The sequence below is a fragment of the Pleurodeles waltl genome, chromosome 2_2, assembly GCF_031143425.1.
Source record: "Pleurodeles waltl isolate 20211129_DDA chromosome 2_2, aPleWal1.hap1.20221129, whole genome shotgun sequence".
NCBI classification, from domain to species: Eukaryota; Metazoa; Chordata; class Amphibia; order Caudata; family Salamandridae; genus Pleurodeles; species Pleurodeles waltl.
The window spans coordinates 1,147,532,672-1,147,557,717 of NC_090439.1; the positions used below are offsets into that span (position 1 = coordinate 1,147,532,672).

The 25,046-nt window shown below is 45.0% G+C and overlaps 1 protein-coding gene across 1 annotated transcript in view; it reads right to left on the minus strand.

Moving 5' to 3' along the window:
* Nucleotides 1–17,269, minus strand: part of LOC138282981 (glutathione synthetase-like) — a 234,175-nt gene extending 216,906 nt beyond the window's left edge. The window contains exon 1 of the mRNA XM_069221069.1: nucleotides 17,197–17,269. The gene's annotated coding sequence lies outside the window, so the exon portion shown is untranslated. The remainder of the gene's footprint in view (nucleotides 1–17,196) is intronic.
* Nucleotides 17,270–25,046: the final 7,777 nt, after the last annotated feature.

The window sequence follows — 25,046 nt, forward strand, 5'->3', positions numbered from 1 at the left end:
TCAACACACAAGGGAAGCTCTAGCAAACATAAGCACCACACATCCCACAGGCACTCACGCAAGCATCACACACATGCAGACAACATCCATTGCCTCCACTGTGTCCCCCTCCTCCTCGTCTCCCTCCTCCCTCCCTGTCTCGTCTCCACTCACACCTGCATGCACTACATCCTCAACCACTATGTCCATCACCAGCACACCCACCACCACACCCCGCTCACGTGCAGTCACCACCCGCACTACCATTCACACGTCACCTGTGTCCTCTCCCAGTGTGTCTGTGAGGCCACCTCCCAAGGTACACAAACTCAGCCACACACCCACCCAACAGCCATCCACCTTACGACAGCCTCCAGCCCATGCACCTTCACCCAAAGTCAGCAAACGTACACCTCCTACAACCACTACCTCTTCCTCAACTCCCAAACCCCCTCCATCTACCCATCCCAGTGTTCCCGAGAAACTTTTCCTGGCCAACCTTGACCTCTTTCCCTCACCTCCCCCACCCCTTCAGTCTCCTAGGGCCCGACTCTCCAGGTCCCAACCTAGCACCTCAGCCACAACATCGGCGGGTCCAGTGGTGCCAGTAGTCACCGGCTTCTGGAGTGCACCAGGCAGCAGGGCAGCCAGTGTGGCAAGGAGCCAGAGCACGGACAGTCCCCCACCTGTCAAGCATAAAAAGTTGGCCAGTGCCCACCGGGAGAGGGGAAAGAAATCAGCCACCAGAGCCGCTCCCAGGGGTACAGTTGGGAGTGTGGAGACAGCTGCGACACCATCCAAGGTGGGGAAGGGGCACAGTAAAACCGGCAAGTCTTGGAAGATCAGCATGGCAGACAAGACCGCCACCAGCCCCGCTGCCCAGGAGAAGACCGCCAGCAGCAGCCCCGCTGCCCAGGACAAGACCGCCAGCAGCCCCGCTGCCCAGGACAAGACCGCCACCAGCAGCCCCGCTGCCCAGGACAAGACCGCCAGCAGCCCCGCTGCCCAGGACAAGAACGCCAGCACCACTGCAGGACAGTGAGCGCCAATGATTACGACGCTACTGAGGCCGCCACGGGCAGGATGAAGCACTCTGGGCACCAAGCCCCCTCCAGAACCAGTGGAGAGTTACATCCACTACCTCTGTCCTTGGCAGGATGTTGCATCCACTACATCTGTCCTTGGCAGGATGAAGCACTCTGGGCACCAAGCCCCATCCAGAACCAGTGGAGACTGTTATCCACTTGAGAGACTGTGGCTTTTCACTCCCCAGGATTGAACAGTGGGCAACCCACCCACTGTAGAGACTTGAGAGACTGTGGCTTTGCACTCACCAGGATTGAACAGTGGGCAACCCACCCACTGTAGAGACTTGAGAGACTGTGGCTTTGCACTCCCCAGGATTGAACAGTGGGCATGGAGCCCCCTCGTGGATCTGGCATCGTGCACTCATCCGGCTGAGGCACCCCCCCTTCCCTTTCCCCTGAGGTGCCTGTTTTATTTCTATCTGATGCCCCAGCAGTGTTCTCTCCGTCTTATTTGGGTATTGAGTGTGGGCCTCGCCCATGCCTTTTGGGTCCAGTGGTCCACGGACTATGATGGTGGAATCCCTTGGACTTGTGTTCTTGGTGTAGATAATTGTTTATATTGTAAATGTATATATAGGTAAATACTTTAGATTTATGTGCTTAAATATATAACAATAATTCAACTCATTTCCTTTTGTCCTTGCATTCTTCCGGGGAGGGTTGGGGGTGTAACTGTAATGTATCATGCTGTATTAGTGTGTATGTTGTCGTGGGTGAGGGTGGGGGTTGGGATTGTGCGTGTTGCATGTGTGTGTCACACTTTTTTCCCTCCCCCCTCCCCTGTGTCGTAGGTGCAGTACTCACTGTGGTCTTCGCCGCCAGCGTTCGTGCTCCTGGTAGAGGAGCAGGAAGATAAGGGCTGCAACAATCTGAAGTTCCGGTTCCATGGCGTCCTGGTTTCTCGTGGGGTGTGTAGAGGTGAGTATTTTCCCTTCCAAGTCCTGTTTCCACCGTGTTTTTGTTCGTGGGGAATGCGCCCCGGAAAAGGTGGCGGATTGGACTGTTGTAATTCTGTGGGCGATACATTGTCCTCTGCCTGTGTGTTGGCGCTTACCGCTGCGGTGTTTGTTTGTACCGCCGTGGCGGTCGGAGTGTTAAAGTGGCTGTCTATGTTGGCGGTTTCCGCCACGGTCGTAATTCTATTTTTTGTCCCACTGGCCTGTTTGCCGTTTTACTGCCGCTTTAACACCGACCGCCAGGGTTGTAATGACCACCTAAGTCCTGTATATTTCTGTTAGACATGCAGCCAGCCCTCCTGAGCTATTATCTACCATGGTGCCACACCACCTTTAAATTCATGGGAACACAAGTGTACCACTCCATTAATGACCTGAAAGAGATCAACATTGATCAGGCTATATGCTCCATACGGGGATCGCTCTCCTTCTGGGGCTTACTCCCATTATCACCAATGGGCAGAGTGGCCATAGCTAAAATGCTCATTCTTCCTAATTATATTACTTTGCAGCGCTGCCAATTATTCTCTCACGCTCATTTTTCAAATCATTGCAGAGCTTGCTAACCGATTTGTTGTGGGGTAAGGATAGATGCTGCGTGACGCTGACCACAACACAATGCCCACAGACAATGGTGGCCTAGGTATGCCGAATTTTTAACTCTATTACACTGCCGCCCAATTGCAATGGCCACTCTGCTGGATGGGGAAACACCGCACGGCGGAGCAAACGGTAATATCCAACACACTGACCCAGATACCAAGATACACATGGCTGTCTGATGGAGCACGTCCTGCTGGATGCTGCCAAAACATGCTGGCTGAGATACATTCACAGCAAACAACCCAGCACACCATATTCGCCACTGATACCAATCTCACACTTACCTAAGGCTTGTGTCATGCTCGGAAACCACAATATGGCTCTGTGGCGGGAGGCAGATCTTGTGAGGGTGGGAGACTTTTACACTGCGGCCCTACTACTAACGTTCGACGAACTGAGGGACAATACACACATACACGCTGGTGCTTTCCTGACCTACTGTACAATAAGGCACCTATTACAGAACACCTGGGATATGGGAGACGAGGAACCACAGACGTCACAGATACTGACACCACAAAAGTGATTTCTAGGCTGTATAATACCTTGTTGGTCACAACCTGCCCGAGCTTGGAGGCTGCCCGTGCTTGCTGGGACGAAGTACTCACTACCTCCTTGTCACAGAAGGCCTGGTCAGCAGTGCTTTCCACTGTTAAATGCGTCTTGCGAAACCCCAAGCTTCGCTACACCCAATTCAATTACTTACACTATTCCTATTGATCCCCACCCCGAATTAAGCGCATGTTCCCCACGTCGCAACCTCTGTGTCCTCGATGTGTGGCACCAGAAGCTAATTTTTACCATATGGTATGGGACTGCCCCCCGTTGATAGCAGCCTGGTGGCAAATTACTGAGACTACAGCAGAAATAACTAACCATGCCTTAGTAATAAACCAAGAGTCCTGTCTATTAGATTTGCACCAGCGAGCTAAAGGCGACAAACGGCTCCACAGGTTTATTGATCTTGCTTTTACAACATTCAAACACCTTCTAGCCAAACATTGGAAGGCACCACATGCTCCAAACTATGTCAAATGCTGCAGGGCTTATCACAGAGGTCTCATGCGGAAGCTCAGACACTGCGCCACCTTCAGGCCAACGGGTTAGTGGGGGCAGCTGTGAAGTGTGGGGTGCTTTCATTGTAAATATAGAAGCAAAAAATGACACGCTATCCCCATGATCTCTCATCCACCTCCTGGTAATGATATGTCACCTGGGCGACCGAGTTATTGGGTACCCCTGACCGGTGTCCCCCTATTGCCCACTAATGGGGGGGTCCACCGCTGCAAAGAACCCACATAGGCATGATGCTGAAGGTAGCACCCCTTAGGAATCGTTAGACAATCAGCGCTCTCCCCTGCCTCACCCCCTCCCATTGCATGGTGTCTCCACAACTTCTGGGGTGCAATCGATGTGCACCCTACCCTCCTCCTGGGCTTCAGGCCATGCACACACTTGACAGCTCACTGTTCCTGAAAATCCTCTTGGTGTCATTTTATTGACAAGCGGCACAGTTAAATGTGATTTTTCTATATTTTATTTCATAATTGTTTATTATTGAGTCCCAGTACTTGATTGACCTAAACCTAATAAAGAGATAAAAAAAAAAAAAAACTATAACTACCTATTAACTATCGCCAGTGGGTAACATATATATGTATAAATATATATATATATATATATATATATATATATATATATATACATTTTTGTACATACATACATATATATATAGGCACACAATTACAAGGCTATGTGTTATAATATGATTACATTGTATTTGATAGTTTGCATAAGAGTAAGTATATTCCACTTATGCTGTTATTAACCAGTTATTTATCACGGAATTAACAAACATATTTCCACTATATTATAATCCTTGTCTCTTGTTGGTACACTCCAGAAGCTCTCCTTAGAATGTTGAAGGGTGGAACACCCGGGAGCGCACCTTAGAATGTTTAGGTGAGGAGAGACAGCAAGGGGATTTGAGGAGAGGAGGTGATGTGTGAGGAGTCTTACCAATAAACCTGTTGTTCAACATAATTGTGGCCGCGTGCTTACTACAAAAATTGGTGACGAGAATATGATGGCTGCGCAGGGGGCAGTGAAGACTCCTTGCCCCTGATTCTTATCATCACCTCATCAAAGCGGAATGAGTGGAGCAGACTGTGAGTTTTATGGTGTGGGGGAACACAAAGAAACACTCTCCCGTTGCCTATAAAAGCCTGGGACTGAGGTGAGGCACCTTTGGTGAACCGCATGTGTGGGCGGGGCAATCGATGTGCACCCTACCCTCCTCCTGGGCTTCAGGCCATGCACACACTTGACAGCTCACTGTTCCTGAAAATCCTCTTGGTGTCATTTTATTGACAAGCGGCACAGTTAAATGTGATTTTTCTATATTTTATTTCATCATTGTTTATTATTGAGTCCCAGTACTTGATTGACCTAAACCTAATAAAGAGATTAAAAAAAAAAAAAACTATAACTACCTATAACTATCGCCAGTGGGTAACATATATATGTATAAATATATATATATATATATATATATATATATATATATATATATACACATTTTTGTACATACATACATATATATATAGGCACACAATTACAAGGCTATGTGTTATAATATGATTACATTGTATTTGATAGTTTGCATAAGAGTAAGTATATTCCACTTATGCTGTTATTAACCAGTTATTTATCACGGAATTAACAAACATATTTCCACTATATTATAATCCTTGTCTCTTGTTGGTACACTCCAGAAGCTCTCCTTAGAATGTTGAAGGGTGGAACACCCGGGAGTGCACCTTAGAATGTTGAGGTGAGGAGAGACAGCAAGGGGATTTGAGGAGAGGAGGTGATGTGTGAGGAGTCTTACTAATAAACCTGTTGTTCAACATAATTGTGGCCGCGTGCTTACTACAAAAATTGGTGATGAGAATATGAATGCTGCGCAGGGGGCAGTGAAGGCTCCTTGCCCCTGATTCTCATCATCACCTCATCAAAGCGGAATGAGTGGAGCAGACTGTGAGTTTTATGGTGTGGGGGAACACGAAGAAACACTCTCCCGTTGCCTATAACAGCCTGGGACTGAGGTGAGGCACCTTTGGTGAACCGCATGTGTGGGGAAGCAGTGAAGTGGGCGGTTCACACAGCAAGTATCTGCTCAACGGGACCGGCTTTGCGTCTGTGTGGCATCGAGCCACTACTTGCATTCATCCAGGCATAGCCGAAGCCAGCGCAACACAAGTAAAAGAATATAGAAGGGGAACGGGAGAAGGGAGTAACGCCCACTCCAGCCCCTCTTACCGGTCTGTGGGGCGGAGAAACCTCCCGTTACACTGGCGGCTGCTACAACAAGTAGCCGATTGAGCTCCGTCAAAGCACTAGACTCCGGCGTGGGAGAGGCCAGGACATCAGGGAAGACTGAAGGTGTGGCAGCAAGTAGGAGCTCTGAGCTTCCCAATGAAAGCCTTCGGCTGAAGGTACGGCGTGGAAGGCGGGGTCCCATCTCTGAGTCCTTCCCATCAATCGGGTTCTGGGTGAGGCGGAGTTCAGTCTCTCACTCGGCCCCTCTTGATTATAGTTCCTGGAAGGCGGAGTCCGTCCCTTGGGTGCTTCCTTTTCCGTGAGTAAACAACAATCGAGTTGGGACTGTTACGAAAGCTATGGGAAGCGCTATGGGCGGAAAATAATTACCAAATGGGAGAACTTGTGATCCCACATTTCTACTTTCGCTGACATTCAAAGGGTGAAGGCAATATGCACAAAATTCGAAACAGCTTGGCAATGAATTTGTGATCACATATTTCTAATTTCGCTGACATTCAAAGGGTGAAGGTAACGGGCACACAATTCGAGACAGTTTCTCCACAGATCCTTGAGGACCTATATGTCATGGAATTATATGATTGTGTGTTTGAGTGGCGTTCAATATTGAGTTGTGGTACACTGCATTTAAATATTGCCTTAGTAATTGAACGGCGAGCGTATTATATTAATTGGGTGAGTTTATATTAATGGTTGTGAACTAGAGATACTGACAAGTGTCAGAGGGTTACCTGTAACGAGTAGACCCTAGTATTTCATACTGAGCCATGGCAGCGGCAGGAATGTCCCAACCTCCTCCATGCTTGAATAAAATAGGTGAACCCAATTTACCTTGGTACGAATGGTCAAAGTTATTTCAATCGTATCTAATAGCTATAGGTGGAGAAAAGTTCACAGCCTTAAGGAAACAACATATACTTTTACACAATTTGGGTATTCAAGGAAGGAAGGTTTACGAGAGTTTGAAAGATCTTGATGATGAGGGAGGGAGGGGATTTAGATGTGTTTCAACAAACGGTCAATAAGTTGGAGAGTCATTTTGGTCATAAAGTAAATGTAGTCCTTGAGAGACATAGGTTCTTTAGTAGGACACAAGGAAAAGACAAAAAGGTATCTAGTTACATTGCTTACCTGCGAGGGTTGGCCAACACATGCAAGTTTGGGGAATTAGAAGACTCATTAATTTGTGATCAATTAGTGAGGTGCACCAATAATCTGAGGGTGCAGGAGAAGCTACTAGCCCATAATCCGTCCCTAAAGGAAGCTGTAGATATAGCAAAGAGTATAGAGCATACAGCGGAATGTATGAAAGAAATTCAACACACACCAGAGTCAGATGGGGTGAAGAAAGTTAGAGTCTACCATAAGCAAGAGGAAAGTGAGTTTAATAAAGAGGAAGACACAGTGATACATGCAATTTCACTTACAAAAAAACACAGCAGTCAACATGGAAGGGAACAAAAGTAAATGCTTTAGGTGTGGGAACTATAGGCACTTGGCTAACAACCCCATGTGTCCTGCTCACAACTGCTTGTTCAGGAAGTGTGGAGGTGTGTAAAAATGAAAGAATTGATAAGAAAACAGTGCATAAGGTTCAAGAAATCACAGATTTGAACAATACATTTGTACATCAAGTAAAAAACTGATGAAAATAAACTAACTGATAATGTATACCCAGCTTGTGACATTGAATTAGACGGTATAAGCGTGAGGGCATTTGCAGACTCTTGTTCACCTTCATGAGTTATAGACATTTGAGATAAGTTCCAAAGCCGGGGTGTAAATTGCAACCAGCAGACATAAATCCTGGGGGGTACAATAATGACCCAATACCCCTGTGGGGAATGTTGAAGCTACGCATAACCTTCAAGGATCGCCATACTGAGGGCATGGTGTATTTCACAAACAAAGGGTCCAATTTGTTAGGGTGGAGACACCAAAAGGAACTGGGTATCAAACTAGACCCTAATAACAGTGAACAAGTGCTGTTGGTAGATATGCCAATGTTTGGAGAAGGTGTATGTGAGGAATTCCCCAGATTATTTGAGAACAGACTAGGATTGTTAAAGAATTATCAACACAAAATTAAAGTGAAAGATAATGCGGTACCGGTAGTTCATAAGGCGAGATCCATCCCTTATCTTATGCAAGAACCATTAAAAAAATAACTTGATAAGTTGATTGAGCAAGGGGTCATAGAACCTATAGAAAGTTCCCTGTGGTTGGCTCCCATTGTAGTAGCCAGGAAACCAGGTGGTAGAGGTATACGTCTATGCGTTGGCTTGAGAGATTTGAACGCCAATATATGGGTTGACAGATTTCCCTTACCCAAAATAAATGAAATGGTAAGCATGATAGGATCAGCCAGATATTTCAGTGTAATAGATTTATCATCCGCGTACCATCAGGTGGAACTCCATCCTGCATCTTGCCCACTCACGTCCTTCATTACTCCGTTTGGAGCCTTCAGATACCGAAGAATGCCATTCGGTCTTGCCTCGGCCGCAGCGATGTTCCAACGGATCATGCAAAGTACTTTGCAAGGAATTAGCCAAATAATGTGTTTCCAAGACGATATACTAGTGTACGGAAATACAGTGTGTGAACACAATTCCATTCTAAGAAGGGTATTCAAAGCTCTGGATGATGCAGGCATAACTATCAGGAGGGATAAGTACCAAATAGGAGTAGAATCGGTGGAATATCTTGGCCATAAAATAACAAAAGATGGAGTAGAACCAAAGTGTGATCTAGTGGTTGCTGTGAAAGAAGCCCCAGTACCCACCAATAAGGAAGAGCTTAAATCATTTTTTGAGGTTAGCAGAATTTATGGCAAAATTCGTACACAATTTTGCTGAAGTCACAGCCCCCATGAGGACCCTATTAAAATAAATATTCCTTTTGAGTGGAGGTTAGATTGCCAAGTGGCCTTTGATAAGGTGAAGGAGGCAATAACCAAATGTCCAAGCCTAGGAAATTTTTAACCTAAAAAGAAAACTTGGCTAACCACCAATGCTAGTGGAAAGGATTTAAGGGCCACCTTATCCCAGTTGATGGATGGGCAGGAGAGGATTGTAGCGTTTGCAACTAAATCTCTTAGAGACGCAGAACTGAACTACTCCACAATATAAAGAGAGGCTCTGGCATGTTATTGGGCCATTAATCACTTTAAATTCTTCCTATGGGGTTTACCCTTCTGTGTCAGAACTGACCACAAACCACTCACCTTCTTATTCACCACTAAAGGGAGAGACCCTGCCACCCCGCGAATAGCCAAATGGATCTTAGGCTTGGAGGGCTTTAACTTTGAGATGCAGTATGTTCCCGGTAAAAGAAACATCATAGCTGATTGTCTGTCGAGATTACCAAGGAACGGAGAGGATGAGATGAGAAAGGACACTCTGGAACCGGTGCTGTATGTGGATTTGGGAGGTCTCAACAAGGAAGAATGGGGTATGGTGATAAATAGTGACCAGACGTTGCAATTGTTAAAATAAAAGATAATTAATGGGTGGCCGAAAAGATCCAAATATTTGGATGAAGATTTGAAAGGATACTGAGAAGTGAGGTCAGAACTACATATTTCTGATGATATGGTAATGAGAGGGGAGAGAGAAATACCTCCACATGATCTATGGAACAACCTTGTAAGCCTGGCACATGAGGGCCATCTGGGAAGAGCTTTAACCAAAAGTAAGCTCAGAGCAACATATTGGTTCCCCACCATGGACAGGTTGGTAGAGAACACTGTGAGAGATTGTGTTAATTGTCCGATGAGTGATAAGACCAAGATTACACAAAAATCCCCATTGTCTCCCATCGAAGTCCCCATTAAACCATGGGACAAGTTAGGTTTAGACATCTTAGGACCTCTTACTTACTTCAGCTCAAAGGGAAGATTCCTGTTAGTTTTGGTAGATTATCACTCACATTGGATAATGACCAGGGTTGTGAGTAATGTGACAACGCAAGATATTATTGATTTCCTCAAGGAGGCATTTACAAGGGAGGGTATCCCTAGTACGATAGTGACTGACAACGGGGTGCAATTCACATCAGGAGCCATGGAAGAGTTCTTGAAGAAGAGCGGGGTCCAGCATTTTAGAACGGCGTTATACAATCCCAAAGCTAATGGTCTAGTGGAGAGGGTGATCAGAATGATTAAGGAGTGTCTACAATTAGCTACCCTGTCACATGAACCTGGAGAAGCTGCCCTTAAACAGATGCTGGGGTCATACCATCCAACGCCCAATTTGGTTACAGGGATATCCTCGTTCCTGTCACTTAAGGAAAGGCTACCTAGGACCAAACTTAACCCGAATTGGTTGAAGGGTGGTGAACCACACTGGGTGCAGCGTGAGGAAGCAGCAATAAAGGTCCGACAGAGCCAACGAAAGTACAGGAGGTGGTATGATAGCAAATATGGCAGAAGAAGTAAACAATGGAGAGTAGGACAGTGGGTTAGAGTCAGGATCCCAGGACCCTCCCAGAAGGAAGGCGGCAAGTTCTCTAAACCAATGAGGATCATCAGGGTACAAAAGAATGTAGTGACATTTGAGGATGGCAGAACATGGAGTATGGACTGTATAACCTGCAACCGTGATACTGAGGCAGAGACAAAACAAGAGCGTGTGAGGGAAACAACAAAATCCCCTGACCAGAAAAGCTTCGTTAAGCTCCCAAGGACAAAAATGTGTCCCTCGTGGCACAAGGACTATGTATTCCATTATTAAGGGAGGGAGAAGTATTATAATATATGATTATATTGTATTTGATAGTTCGCATAAGAGTAAGTATATTCTACTTATGCTGTTATTCACCAGTTATTTATCATGGAATTAACAAACATATTTCCCATATATTATAATCCTTGTCTCATGTTAGTACACTCCAGATGCTCTCCTTAGAATGTTGAAGGGTGGAACACCCGGGAGTGCACCTTAAAATGTTGAGGTGAGGAGAGACAGCAAGGGGATTTGAGGAGAGGAGGTGATGTGTGAGGAGTCTTACCAATAAACCTGTTGTTCAACATAATTGTGGCCGCGTGCTTACTACAAAAATTGGTGATGAGAATATGATGGCTGCGCAGGGGGCAGTGAAGACTCCTTGCCCCTGATTCTCATCATCACCTCATCAAAGCGGAATGAGTGGAGCAGACTGTGAGTTTTATGGTGTGGGGGAACACGAAGAAACACTCTCCCGTTGCCTATAACAGCCTGGGACTGAGGTGAGGCACCTTTGGTGAACCGCATTAGTGGGGAAGCAGTGAAGTGGGCGGTTCACACAGCAAGTATCTGCTCAACGGGACCGGCTTTGCGTCTGTGTGGCATCGAGCCACTACTTGCATTCATCCAGGCATAGCCGAAGCCAGCGCAACACAAGTAAAAGAATATAGAAGGGGAACGGGAGAAGGGAGTAACGCCCACTCCAGCCCCTCTTACCAGTCTGTGGGGCGGAGAAACCTCCCGTTACAGTGGCGGCTGCTACAACAAGTAGCCGATTGAGCTCCGTCAAAGCACTAGACTCCGGCGTGGGAGAGGCCAGGACATCAGGGAAGACTGAAGGTGTGGCAGCAAGTAGGAGCTCTGAGCTTCCCAATGAAAGCCTTCGGCTGAAGGTACGGCGTGGAAGGCGGGGTCCCATCTCCGAGTCCTTCCCATCAATCGGGTTCTGGGTGAGGCGGAGTTCAGTCTCTCACTCGGCCCCTCTTGATTATAGTTCCTGGAAGGCGGAGTCCGTCCCTTGGGTGCTTCCTTTTCCGTGAGTAAACAACAATCGAGTTGGGACTGTTACGAAAGCTATGGGAAGCGCTATGGGCGGAAAATAATTACCAAATGGGAGAACTTGTGATCCCGCATTTCTACTTTCGCTGACATTCAAAGGGTGAAGGCAATATGCACAAAATTCGAAACAGCTTGGCAATGAATTTGTGATCACGCATTTCTAATTTCGCTGACATTCAAACGGTGAAGGTAACGGGCACACAATTCGAGACAGTTTCTCCACAGATCCTTGAGGACCTATATGTCATGGAATTATATGATTGTGTGTTTGAGTGGCGTTCAATATTGAGTTGTGGTACACTGCATTTAAATATTGCCTTAGTAATTGAACGGCAAGCGTATTATATTAATTGGGTGAGTTTATATTAATGGTTGTGAACTAGAGATACTGACAAGTGTCAGAGGGTTACCTGTAACGAGTAGACCCTAGTATTTCATACTGAGCCATGGCAGCGGCAGGAATGTCCCAACCTCCTCCATGCCTGAACGAAATAGGTGAACCCAATTTACCTTGGAAAGAATGGTCAAAGTTATTTGAATCGTATCTAATAGCTATAGGTGGAGAAAAGTTCACAGCCTTAAGGAAACAACATATACTTTTGCACAATTTGGGTATTCAAGGAAGGAAGGTTTACGAGAGTTTGACAGATCTTGATGATGAGGAGGAGGAGGAAGGAGAGGATTTAGATGTGTTTCAACAAACGGTCAATAAGTTGGAGAGTCATTTTGGTCATAAAGTAAATGTAGTCCTTGAGAGACATAGGTTCTTTAGTAGGACACAAGGAAAAGACAAAAAGGTATCTAGTTACATTGCTTACCTGCGAGGGTTGGCCAACACATGCAAGTTTGGGGAATTAGAAGACTCATTAATTTGTGATCAATTAGTGAGGTGCACCAATAATCTGAGGGTGCAGGAGAAGCTACTAGCCCATAATCCAACCCTAAAGGAAGCTGTAGATATAGCAAAGAGTATAGAGCATACAGCGGAATGTATGAAAGAAATTAAACACACACCAGAGTCAGATGGGGTGAAGAAAGTTAGAGTCTACCATAAGCAAGAGGAAAGTGAGTTTAATAAAGAGGAAGACACAGTGATACATGCAATTTCCCTTACAAAAAAACACAGCAGTCAACATGGAAGGGAACAAAAGTAAATGCTTTAGGTGTGGGAACTATAGGCACTTGGCTAACAACCCCATGTGTCCTGCTCACAACTGCTTGTTCAGGAAGTGTGGAGGTGTGTAAAAATGAAAGAATTGATAAGAAAACAGTGCATAAGGTTCAAGAAATCACAGATTTGAACAATACATTTGTACATCAAGTAAAAAACTGATGAAAATAAACTAACTGATAATGTATACCCAGCTTGTGACATTGAATTAGACGGTATAAGCGTGAGGGCATTTGCAGACTCTTGTTCACCTTCATGAGTTATAGACATTTGAGATAAGTTCCAAAGCCGGGGTGTAAATTGCAACCAGCAGACATAAATCCTGGGGGGTACAATAATGACCCAATACCCCTGTGGGGAATGTTGAAGCTACGCATAACCTTCAAGGATCGCCATACTGAGGGCATGGTGTATTTCACAAACAAAGGGTCCAATTTGTTAGGGTGGAGACACCAAAAGGAACTGGGTATCAAACTAGACCCTAATAACAGTGAACAAGTGCTGTTGGTAGATATGCCAATGTTTGGAGAAAGTGTATGTGAGGAATTCACCAGATTATTTGAGAACAGACTAGGACTGTTAAAGAATTATCAACACAAAATTAAAGTGAAAGATAATGCGGTACCGGTAGTTCATAAGGCCAGATCCATCCCTTATCTTATGCAAGAACCATTAAAAAAATAACTTGATAAGTTGATTGAGCAAGGGGTCATAGAACCTATAGAAAGTTCCCTGTGGTTGGCTCCCATTGTAGTAGCCAGGAAACCAGGTGGTAGAGGTATACGTCTATGCGTTGGCTTGAGAGATTTGAACGCCAATATATGGGTTGACAGATTTCCCTTACCCAAAATAAATGAAATGGTAAGCATGATAGGATCAGCCAGATATTTCAGTGTAATAGATTTATCATCCGCGTACCATCAGGTGGAACTCCATCCTGCATCTTGCCCACTCACGTCCTTCATTACTCCGTTTGGAGCCTTCAGATACCGAAGAATGCCATTCGGTCTTGCCTCGGCCGCAGCGATGTTCCAACGGATCATGCAAAGTACTTTGCAAGGAATTAGCCAAATAATGTGTTTCCAAGACGATATACTAGTGTACGGAAATACAGTGTGTGAACACAATTCCATTCTAAGAAGGGTATTCAAAGCTCTGGATGATGCAGGCATAACTATCAGGAGGGATAAGTACCAAATAGGAGTAGAATCGGTGGAATATCTTGGCCATAAAATAACAAAAGATGGAGTAGAACCAAAGTGTGATCTAGTGGTTGCTGTGAAAGAAGCCCCAGTACCCACCAATAAGGAAGAGCTTAAATCATTTTTTGAGGTTAGCAGAATTTATGGCAAAATTCGTACACAATTTCGCTGAAGTCACAGCCCCCATGAGAACCCTATTAAAATAAATATTCATTTTGAGTGGAGTCTAGATTGCCAAGTGGCCTTTGATAAGGTGAAGGAGGCAATAACCAAATGTCCAAGCCTAGGAAATTTTGAACCTAAAAAGAAAACTTGGCTAACCACCAATGCTAGTGGAAAGGATTTAAGGGCCACCTTATCCCAGTTGATGGATGGGCAGGAGAGGATTGTAGCGTTTGCATCTAAATCTCTTAGAGACGCAGAACTGAACTACTCCACAATATAAAGAGAGGCTCTGGCATGTTATTGGGCCATTAATCACTTTCAATTCTTCCTATGGGGTTTACCCTTCTGTGTCAGAACAGACCACAAACCACTCACCTTCTTATTCACCACTAAAAGGAGAGACCCTGCCACCCCGCGAATAGCCAAATGGATCTTAGGCTTGGAGGGCTTTAACTTTGAGATGCAGTATGTTCCCGGTAAAAGAAACATCATAGCTGATTGTCTGTCGAGATTACCAAGGAACGGAGAGGATGAGATGAGAAAGGACACTCTGGAACCGGTGCTGTATGTGGATTTGGGAGGTCTCAACAAGGAAGAATGGGGTATGGTGATAAATAGTGACCAGACGTTGCAATTGTTAAAATAAAAGATAAATAATGGGTGGCCGAAAAGATCCAAATATTTGGATGAAGAGTTGAAAGGATACTGAGAAGTGAGGTCAGAACTACATATTTCTGATGATATGGTAATGAGAGGGGAGAGAGAAATACCTCCACATGATCTATGGAACAACCTTGTAAGCCTGGCACATGAGGGCCATCTGGGAAGAGCTTTAACCAAAAGTAAGCTCAGAGCAACATATTGGTTCCCCACCATGGACAGGTTGGTAGAGAACACTGTGAGAGATTGTGTTAATTGTCCGATGAGTGATAAGACCAAGATTACACAAAAATCCCCATTGTCTCCCATCGAAGTCCCCATTAAACCATGGGACAAGTTAGGTTTAGACATCTTAGGACCTCTTACTTACTTTGGCTCAAAGGGAAGTTTCCTGTTAGTTTTGGTAGATTATCACTCACATTGGATAATGACCAGGGTTGTGAGTAATGTGACAACGCAAGATATTATTGATTTCCTAAAGGAGGCATTTACAAGGGAGGGTATCCCTAGTACGATAGTGACTGACAACGGGGTGCAATTCACATCAGGAGCCATGGAAGAGTTCTTGAAGAAGAGCGGGGTCCAGCATTTTAGAACGGCGTTATACAATACCAAAGCTAATGGTCTAGTAGAGAGGGTGATCAGAATGATTAAGGAGTGTCTACAATTAGCTACCCTGTCACATGAACCTGGAGAAGCTGCCCTTAAACAGATGCTGGGGTCATACCATCCCACGCCCAATTTGGTTACAGGGATATCCTCGTTCCTGTCACTTAAGGAAAGGCTACCTAGGACCAAACTTAACCCGAATTGGTTGAAGGGTGGTGACTCACACTGGGCGCAGCGTGAGGAAGCAGCAATAAAGGTCCGACAGAGCCAACGAAAGTACAGGAGGTGGTATGATAGCAAATATGGCAGAAGAAGTAAACAATGGAGAGTAGGACAGTGGGTTAGAGTCAGGCTCCCAGGACCCTCCCAGAAGGAAGGCGGCAAGTTCTCTAAACCAATGAGGATCATCAGGGTACAAAAGAATGTAGTGACATTTGAGGATGGCAGAACATGGAGTATGGACTGTATAACCTGCAACCGTGATACTGAGGCAGAGACAAAACAAGAGCGTGTGAGGGAAACAACAAAATCCCCTGACCAGAAAAGCTTCGTTAAGCTCCCAAGGACAAAAATGTGTCCCTCATGGCACAAGGACTATGTATTCCATTATTAAGGGAGGGAGAAGTATTATAATATATGATTATATTGTATTTGATAGTTCGCATAAGAGTAAGTATATTCTACTTATGCTGTTATTCACCAGTTATTTATCATGGAATTAACAAACATATTTCCACTATATTATAATCCTTGTCTCTTGTTGGTACACTCCAGATGCTCTTCTTAGAATGTTGAAGGGTGGAACACCCGGGGGTGCACCTTAGAATGTTGAGGTGAGGAGAGACAGCAAGGGGATCTGAGGAGAGGAGGTGATGTGCGAGGAGTCTTACCAATAAACCTGTTGTTCAACATAAGTGTGGCTGCATGCTTACTACAATATGCATAAACCGGGACAGGCTAGGCATAATGTAAGACTAAAGCCTGTAGTTCTACTTTTATTTCAGATCTGTCCCGGTTCTTGCTTTATCAAAATCTGGTCACTCCATAGTAAGGATGAAAGCCTGTACTGGTACCTCTGTTTACCAATAAGAGGGTGTGAACCAGTAACCTTAAAAACAGGAACCATGGTTCACTTTCATACGGCAACCTCACAAAGTTATTTTTAAACTGCAGTGACTGGGATTGTGAGCTGAAGTTCTCAGGGCTCTTAAATTTCTCGGATCGATGCACGAGCAGCGCGCAAACTCTGGGTTTTCCATTTGTGTTCTGCGACCTGTGGTCCTGTTTAAACCATCATACAATCAGGCATTCAAGCCCCATAATGCAAACCCGAAAACCTGGCCTGGACGAGGAGCTGCGCATAGACTTAGGGGACCTCAGAGCTCCGAGTGGAGCGAAGGAGGTGCTCTGATAACATGGTACTCTCAGCGGCCTACAAGAGGCTGAGTTCTCAGGGGTCACGTAGGGGTCAGACATCCTCTAAAGTTACTGGATGATCAGTCCCTACGTGTGGCCAGCGGGGCTTTTACGTGTCTCAGGTCCATGCAGGTCAGGTCAGTAGCGCACGCAGGGGCTGCGGGGGGATTGAGGCGCAGTCAGTTGGTGACAAACCTTTTGGTGAGTGTGACACATACTCACCGGCTCCAGGCCTGCTTGACCGGTCGCCGAGGGCTCCCCCCAGTGGTTGCCTCCGAGGCGAGAGAGGGCTCTGTGACAGCAGTCACCCTGTGAGGACCTGTTTCCGCAGGCACAGTAGTCCAGTCATCGACAGAAGGTACGGCGAGCACCGACTTTATAGAGAACACGTGAGGCGTGCGCTCTTCTAGGCGCTGCAGGCAATCCACAAATGTCACAAGCTCTCCCAGTACGAGTCAGCTCAGTGTTCCACTAAACCTGGTCTCTGCCATTTAATGGGATGTAAACACCTCGGGCCACAACTGCTCCTACCAGCCACAATTAGCGCATTGTTTATTGCTTGGCATTAGGTACACAGTCTGCCATATTTCTTGTTACACAGGCAGCAAATGTGGTGCAATTAGTGAACTATGAGGCACTTCCTTGGCTTTGGCGCCAGACCAGTTCAAGGTTTCTGTAAAAGGCCCATAGCGCTCGCTGCACTATGTGTGACCTCGTGGCCCTGTGTTGTCTTTGACCCGATTTGCACTGTCATCAGTCCTCTCATCCTCTCATCCGGAAGCAGCCGGAACCTGGAGCTGTTCCAGCAGGATTGCCCTCAGCGAGGGTGGGACTGGTTTGATGGCACCCCTAAGCGTAGCTTCAGGGGGGTGTTTGGAGTGTGACACTTCCCAAATAAATGCACTTTTTCTTTCGTAGTTGGGCCTGGGGAGCCTGAGTCGGGCCTGCAATGTCTTTTTTTTTTTCTCATCTTGCCCTGAAAATAAAAAACAAAACGATCACAGGCAAACATTTTCTTGCATAAACCATCCGTTTTTTTAGGTCGAGTCTAGACAGCACGCATGGTTGAACACAGTGTCAATCGTGTTTTGCTGCCTCTTAACTGGTTTGGCAGCCCATAGTCACTTGCTGAACTTGGCTAAGGAGCACAGGCCAAGTACAGTTTAATTAGACCTGAATTGTTTTTCTGTTGTTTGGATGGATTATTTTTTTGTTTCTTGTATCTCGTGTTTGTCAGTAAGCATTCGTGTTCATGCACGTGGTTCATTTTCTGCGTTTGCCTTTCACGTGGTCCTTTTCTTTATATAATCAGTAAATACATGTAGGTGTGAGAGTGTTTTGTACATTTTTTTGTCGCTTTATATAGCATGAAATCGACCCAGGTGTTGAATCCTGTACAACATATCTCCCAGGGCAGCGGGAGAGCCGATACTAGAATATTCACTGCACTCCGGGAAACTCACCCCAAAATGCTTTGCATGCATCCCTTTTACAACACCTTTGTGGCTATAACTCTAGGGTAATGGGACCACAACCAAAACATTCAGAGCGATGTGCTCTTTCCAGACCATCTTGTGGGTCACAATAGGTTAGAGGGGGACCAAAAATCATAATCTCTTCCACCATTCAATACACATTTAAACTCTCTTATAGTTTGAACTTTTGTTTTTACAGCTGAGAGGAGTTTGTGTTATAAGGGCCTTGTTTGTAATAGCATTCTAACTGTCTTGTTAGGTCTGCAAATGTGTAATTCACTATGCTCTCTAAGGGCTGAAGGGTGACAATTGCTCCAAGGAACTACTAACTCAGTAGGTTCCACTAGTACCTGCAACGCTGCACTGTTGTGCCATTGACTCCACAGTTAAATGATATTTAAAAAGCCTGCTAGGCCTGAAAATGTGTTATACAGTATGCCCTCAAGGGGCTGATGATATAGTTACACTGCAATGTTCTTTGTCTTTCTTTTTTCATGTGATTATGCCCTCTAGGAGCTGACTATATGGTTACATGACCATGATTCTTCCGAATGCAAAACACAGTTTATTTCTGATAAAGGTTTAATGTGCGCATAACTAAATATTTCAGCCATTTCACTGAGGACCTGGTACTTCTCCAGCCGTTTTGGGGTTTGGGGACATTCCGAGCTTCTGACTTCAAAAAGAATTTCTGGCAGCGTTCTGTGACACTGTACTCTGAGTGCTTTTGGCTCCACAGGGACATCTAGCCTCGGCTAGTGGAAGTGCACCTTCTGCTATTGATTCTACAGGGACATACAGCAATGACCAGTGGTACTGCACCTTCTGATGTTGACTCTATAGGGACATCTAGCCATGACCAGTGGTATTGCACCGTCTGCTATTTACACTACAGGGACATCTAGTGAAGACCTGCGGCACTGCACCCTTGTGCTGCTGACTCCACAGTTAAATTGTATTTAAAAGGAATGCTAGGCTTGAAAATGTGTAATACACTATGCCCTCAAGGGGCGGATTATATGGTTACACTGCAATGCCCTTTATCATTTTTTTAATGTGATTATGCCCGCCAGGGACTGAATATATGGTTACATGAACATGTTTCTTCCAAATGCTATTTTTACTGTGGCACTCTGTAGGGGCTGTTCAGACCATTACAGTCTAATACCAAGTATATGAAGGAATGCACAAACACAGATAATTTGTGATAAAGGTTTAATGTGCTGCATGGCTAAACATTTATTAGGTCCCAAATGCGACGTTCCAACAGCTCTAACTCTCTCTAATGCAAGAGCTATTGCATTGCAAATGCTTGGTTTGTCTTTATTATCACAAGCGCATTTTACTAATTGAGTTCAGGATGTGCGCTGTACAAGTACCACTTATGTTTGATGTACTAGAATACAATGCTCCATTTACAATAAGATTCCAGCCCAGGTTTAGGATTTACATGACTAGTGACGGAGGTGGCTCATTAACGTTTCTAAGTTCATGTTTGACAATTATCACTTTAAATCAATCTGCCTCTGCAGTGATATCTGTTGTATTGAAGTGAAACACTTCTGCATGTTAAATAATATACACTTTTTAGAATGTTGAAGAAACTGTATCATATTTTTATATCCTGTTTGTTGCACAATCTATGTGCTAAACCTTTTCATGGCTTGTTTGCACACAGGCTCGAAAAGACAAGTCAGATCCTTGGCTCGGCTTGCCCTAACAACTTGCTGGTAAGCCCACCTCTGTTTTCAGCTGTTAGAACATGGAGCTGTTGGTGACCTGATAAAAAGTATTGTCAAATGTGAGGATTGGAAACGTGGCACCCTGCCCACATGCACCGATTTGACAACTCTACCAGCAAGGTTTCTCTTAGCAGAGGCAAAGACGTGTGAATGTAGTGAAAATACATTTAAAATAAGTGATTCCAGGGCAGGAACTCCAGGCTGTTGTTTTGTACATGATCTTCATGTGCATGAGTCATCAGTTCCCAGGGAGAACTACCAGGCCCAGGTGGGACTGTCAGGGGTACAGCTTCGGGGTGGGGGGTGTTTGCGGTGTAACACCCCCTGATGCAGTAGTCTTGGCTTGGTAGTAAGGCCTGAGGGCCCTGAGTGAGTCTGCTACGTATGTATTGTTTTTTCTTGTTGATCTCATTTCAAATAGAGCTTTTAACTTTTTCATTTTTTGGAGAAGAAACTGTAATATATACTGTGACCAGCCTATCAAAATGAGTAAAACGGTTCCTATAGACATACTGATTCAACAGGGGCAAATTGACTACTTTTTGGAAATTACAAATATTGGCTGTAGTAGGCTTGGAAGCTCTACCAGTCTCTGGTTTCCAGATCTACTACTGGTAATTAAACACCAAAATGTGATAGGATTAATGGTTTCAAATCTTCTAATCAGCAGCAATCGCTCAGGAGCAGCATTTACCTCACTGTTTTTTTTACCCAATGTACTACTCTAAACAGAGGACCACCTAGGGAAAATTAATACAGACTCTGTTCCTAATGGAAACAGTCCACCCCAAACCTTGGTTATCTCACCCCTCTTCCTTGTGGCCACTGTATTTTTAGTTGGGAAATTTGAAATTCACACTTCCTGAATCTGAATCTGAATCTCACTGACTAAGCTACAACCCTGGACCCCTGCCTCCAACTATGGGTGAAATCTGAGGCTCACTGGATCTCTATAGCTGCCTTAGAATTCATTTGTGAACACAGAAAACCAGAAATAATTCTGTATGCCACAAACTGTGCTACCATTACAGATTCTCTCTGCAAAATATTTAAACTCTACTCCATTAACATCTACGCGTGTGGTATTTGTGTAGCAGTATTTGCATCAGCTGCAGCCTGCAGGGCTGGGACTGCTGATGTTAGGCCTGTTGCATCCAGTGAATCTAGTTGGTTCTCCCACTGCTATTAACAGTCAGACCAGCCTCGGTTTGTCTATAATTTTCAATTAACTTCTAACACTACAGTGGAAACAAAACCCTCCCTTACTTCCCCTCGCTAGGCACATTCTCATGCTCATTTTTGCCTGTTTTAGCTTAGGTCTGAGGCATGTGAATCTGCACAGAGTCAATTGGAATTTTATTCATTTTATTAATATTTTAGTGAGGCATAATTTAAGTAGTGATGTTTTAATATCCTTATCTATTGTCCTTCTCTGCAGAATTTTGCACAACGTCTCATTCTGTGCTTGCATCAAGGCTACATTATTGCTGGTTCAGAGAATATGGTGTCTCATTTTCACAGAAAGGGACATGTAGTCACATCAAGGCAGTTCTTAGAATAATACAATGTTTATAATAAAACATCAGGCTTCCTTAGTATCTGTTAGAAATGGGGTCTCTGGTTGGCAGTCAGTTTGCACTCTGTCCAAGCAGGGACCCTCAATCTAGTCAGGGCAAGTGAGATGCTCACTTAAGATAATCCCTGCTCACCCCCTTTTTTAGCTTGGCACAAGCAGTCAGGCGTATCTCAAAGGTAATGTGTAAAGTATTTGTATTCAGAGAAAATACTACAAAATGATAGACTCTTACCCCATAGAAAGCAATGGAAACGTTACACAAAATACATGGTTTGCTTCAAAAATAGAGCTACACGGGCAAGCTTGCATTGAAAAAGTCAGCAATGTGTCATTTTTCTCACCCGCAAGGGAGAGATGCATGGAATTCGAGACGGGGCACCTCTGGTCCACGCAGGTTCATGCTGATTTTTGATGCCCAGCGATGATGTGTGCAAAACCCAGCCACACAGTAATTGAAAACCAAGCTGTGTGGGGTTTGTGTTGTTTTCAGCAGCTACAAGGCAGGACAGGAGTCTCAGCAGAGAGTCCAAGTGCTGGCAGAGGAAGTCTTTGATGGCCCTGGGACTTCAAAACAGGAGGCAAGTTCGGTCCAAGCCCTTGGAGACACTTTTCAAGCAGGAATATACCACAAAGTTCAGTCTTTGTCCCCTTTCTCAGTCAGAAGCAGCAACTGCAGGTTAACCCAACAAAACACAGTCACGTGCACGGGCAGTGCTCCTCCTTCGGATCTTCGGTTCCTCTTGAATCCTCGAAGTAATCTAAAAATCTGCGGTTTTGGGTCCACTACTTATACCCCTTTCTGCCTTTGAAGCAGACAAACATCAATGGAAAGTCTCTGTTGTTCACAACATCCTGCCAGGCCTGGCCCCAGACTCACACCAGGGGGCTGAAGACTGCATTTTGTGAGTACAGCTACAGCCCATTCAGGTGCAAGTGTCAGCTCCTTCCTCTCCACTCTAGCCCAGGAGACTCATCAGGATATGCAGGCTACACCCCAGCTACCTTTCTGTCATTGTCTAGAGGGGATTCACAACAGCCCAATTGTCAGTCTGACCCAGACTACTAGGCAGGGGCACAGAGTGGTTAAGCAAGAAAATGCCCACTTTCTATAATTGGCATTTTCAAACTGACAATCTAAAAAACAATTTTCCCAAAAGATGTATTTTTAAATTGTGAGTTCAGAGATACCAAACTCCAACTCTCCATCTGCTCCAAAGGGAAACTGCACTTAAAAGATATTTAAAGGCAGTCCCCATGTTAACCGTAGAGAGATATAGGCCTTGCAACAGGGAAAACAAACTTGGCAGTATTTCACTGTTAGGTCATATAAAACACATCAGTACATTTAACATACACTGCACCCTGCCCATGTGGCTACCTAGGGCCTACCTTAGGGGTTACCTACATGTACAAAAAGGGAAGGCTTGGGCCTGGCAAGTGGGTTGCCAGGTTGAATTGGCACGGCACAACTGCACACACAGACACTGAAGTGGCAGGCCGGAGACATGTTTACAGGGCTACTCATGTGGGTGGCACAATCAGTGATGCAGACCAACTAGAAGCATTTGATTTACAGGCCCTACACACCTCTAATCCAGTTTACTATGGACTTATTATTAAATCAAATATGCCAATCATGCAAAAGCCAATTACCAATACAGTTTATACAAAGAGCATATGCACTTTAGCACTTTTCAGCAGTGGTAAAGTGCCCAGAGTCCTAAAGCCAAGAAAAACAGGTCCGTAAAAATAGGAGGAAGGAGTGAAAAGTTAGGGGATGACCCTGCAAAAAACAGCAAATCAAACTGCTTCCTTAGACGGGACATTCCAGTCAACTCACCATCTTATGCTGCCCGTTGCCTTTGCAGTTTCAGCAGAAACTTGGTGATTCCTCTTCTGTCACAGAGGAGGATTTCCAGCCGCCTAACTGACCTCTCCTTTATCTTCAACACAGGTATGGGGCTTGTGCTACCCTCCTGGGTCCAGATCGGTGGATTAGGGCTATCACTCCTACTTGCTGCCATGTCGGAATCTTAGTTGTGTGCATATGAATATTGGTAATCCTATTGTGACAAATATGGTGGGGCTGTTTCTATGTTTCACTTACTTGGTCACCATTGTAATAATGTCTGATGTCATTATCCTTGTACTCACACTTCATGTCTTTTTAAATAGAATGCATTTGCTTCAATCAATCCTTTTGAACCAAAAGATGCTTCTGCTTCTGCTTGTCATTACTTGTATGAGACTTGTGTAACTGTTTCCACCACGATTTCCACGAGTAGTCTGAGAGTGTCATGCAATGGGCTGCCATAATTCACTTTTACCTATGGTATCTGTGAGGTGCTGCTAGCTGGCTGGAAGGGTTAGGCCGAGTGCTGGACACGGTTTGCTATCAGACTCAGTACCCCATGCTCAGTGGTGCTGTCGCCCAAAGCTCAGCAGTCTGTTACTTTGGTTGAAGTCTCACGATGTGGCACCACCAGCTTTGGTTAGGCACTGATTTTATGGCTCTCCCAAGTATCTATCTCATTGTAGGTATAAGACACCCTAATTGCTGTGTACAGAGACGTCCCTGGTATTATCAACATCCTCCTCAGCTAAGTAGGTTCTTCCTGCTTTCAGCTCCAGGTTGTTCAAATTTGAACCTGTCAAAAGGATTCTTCCCTCTTGGTGTTTTTGTCTTTGGAACAATGTATCACATTATTACAATATTACATCATTACGTTATTGCATTTTCTATAATGGCAGACCTCAATAAGGTCACAATCTCAGCTAATATAAGACTCCCCCTCACAACGTACGTATTGCAACATGACCTCACAGAGGAGGAAGGAGAAATAACCTTAGTGGTTGAGGCACACACAGCTAACAGAACAGACATTTTTTACTCATGGGTCATCTTTCCAGCAGCAGAAATACATTTCATCATTACACTCCAGGAAATGCATCTGCACAACACAGACCATATGCATATTTAGAAGTACTCCTTTCTTATCAAGAACATCAGAATTGGCTTGATGGCACCCTACCACATGTCCAACAGAATGTTAGACTAAGGCCCTCATTACGAACATGGCGGTTTTTGCCTGCCATGCCGGCATTGGCGGCTGAAGCCTCCAGCCGGCATGGTGGGCCAAACCGCCATATTCTGAACATCGGCAGCCCTCACCCACTGCCAGGCTCCAGCCGTCAGGCAGCCTGGCAGTGAGGTGAAACTCTATCCGCCAGGGTAGCTGCGCTACCCTGCGGATAATGTTTCCATTTCTGCCAGCCTTT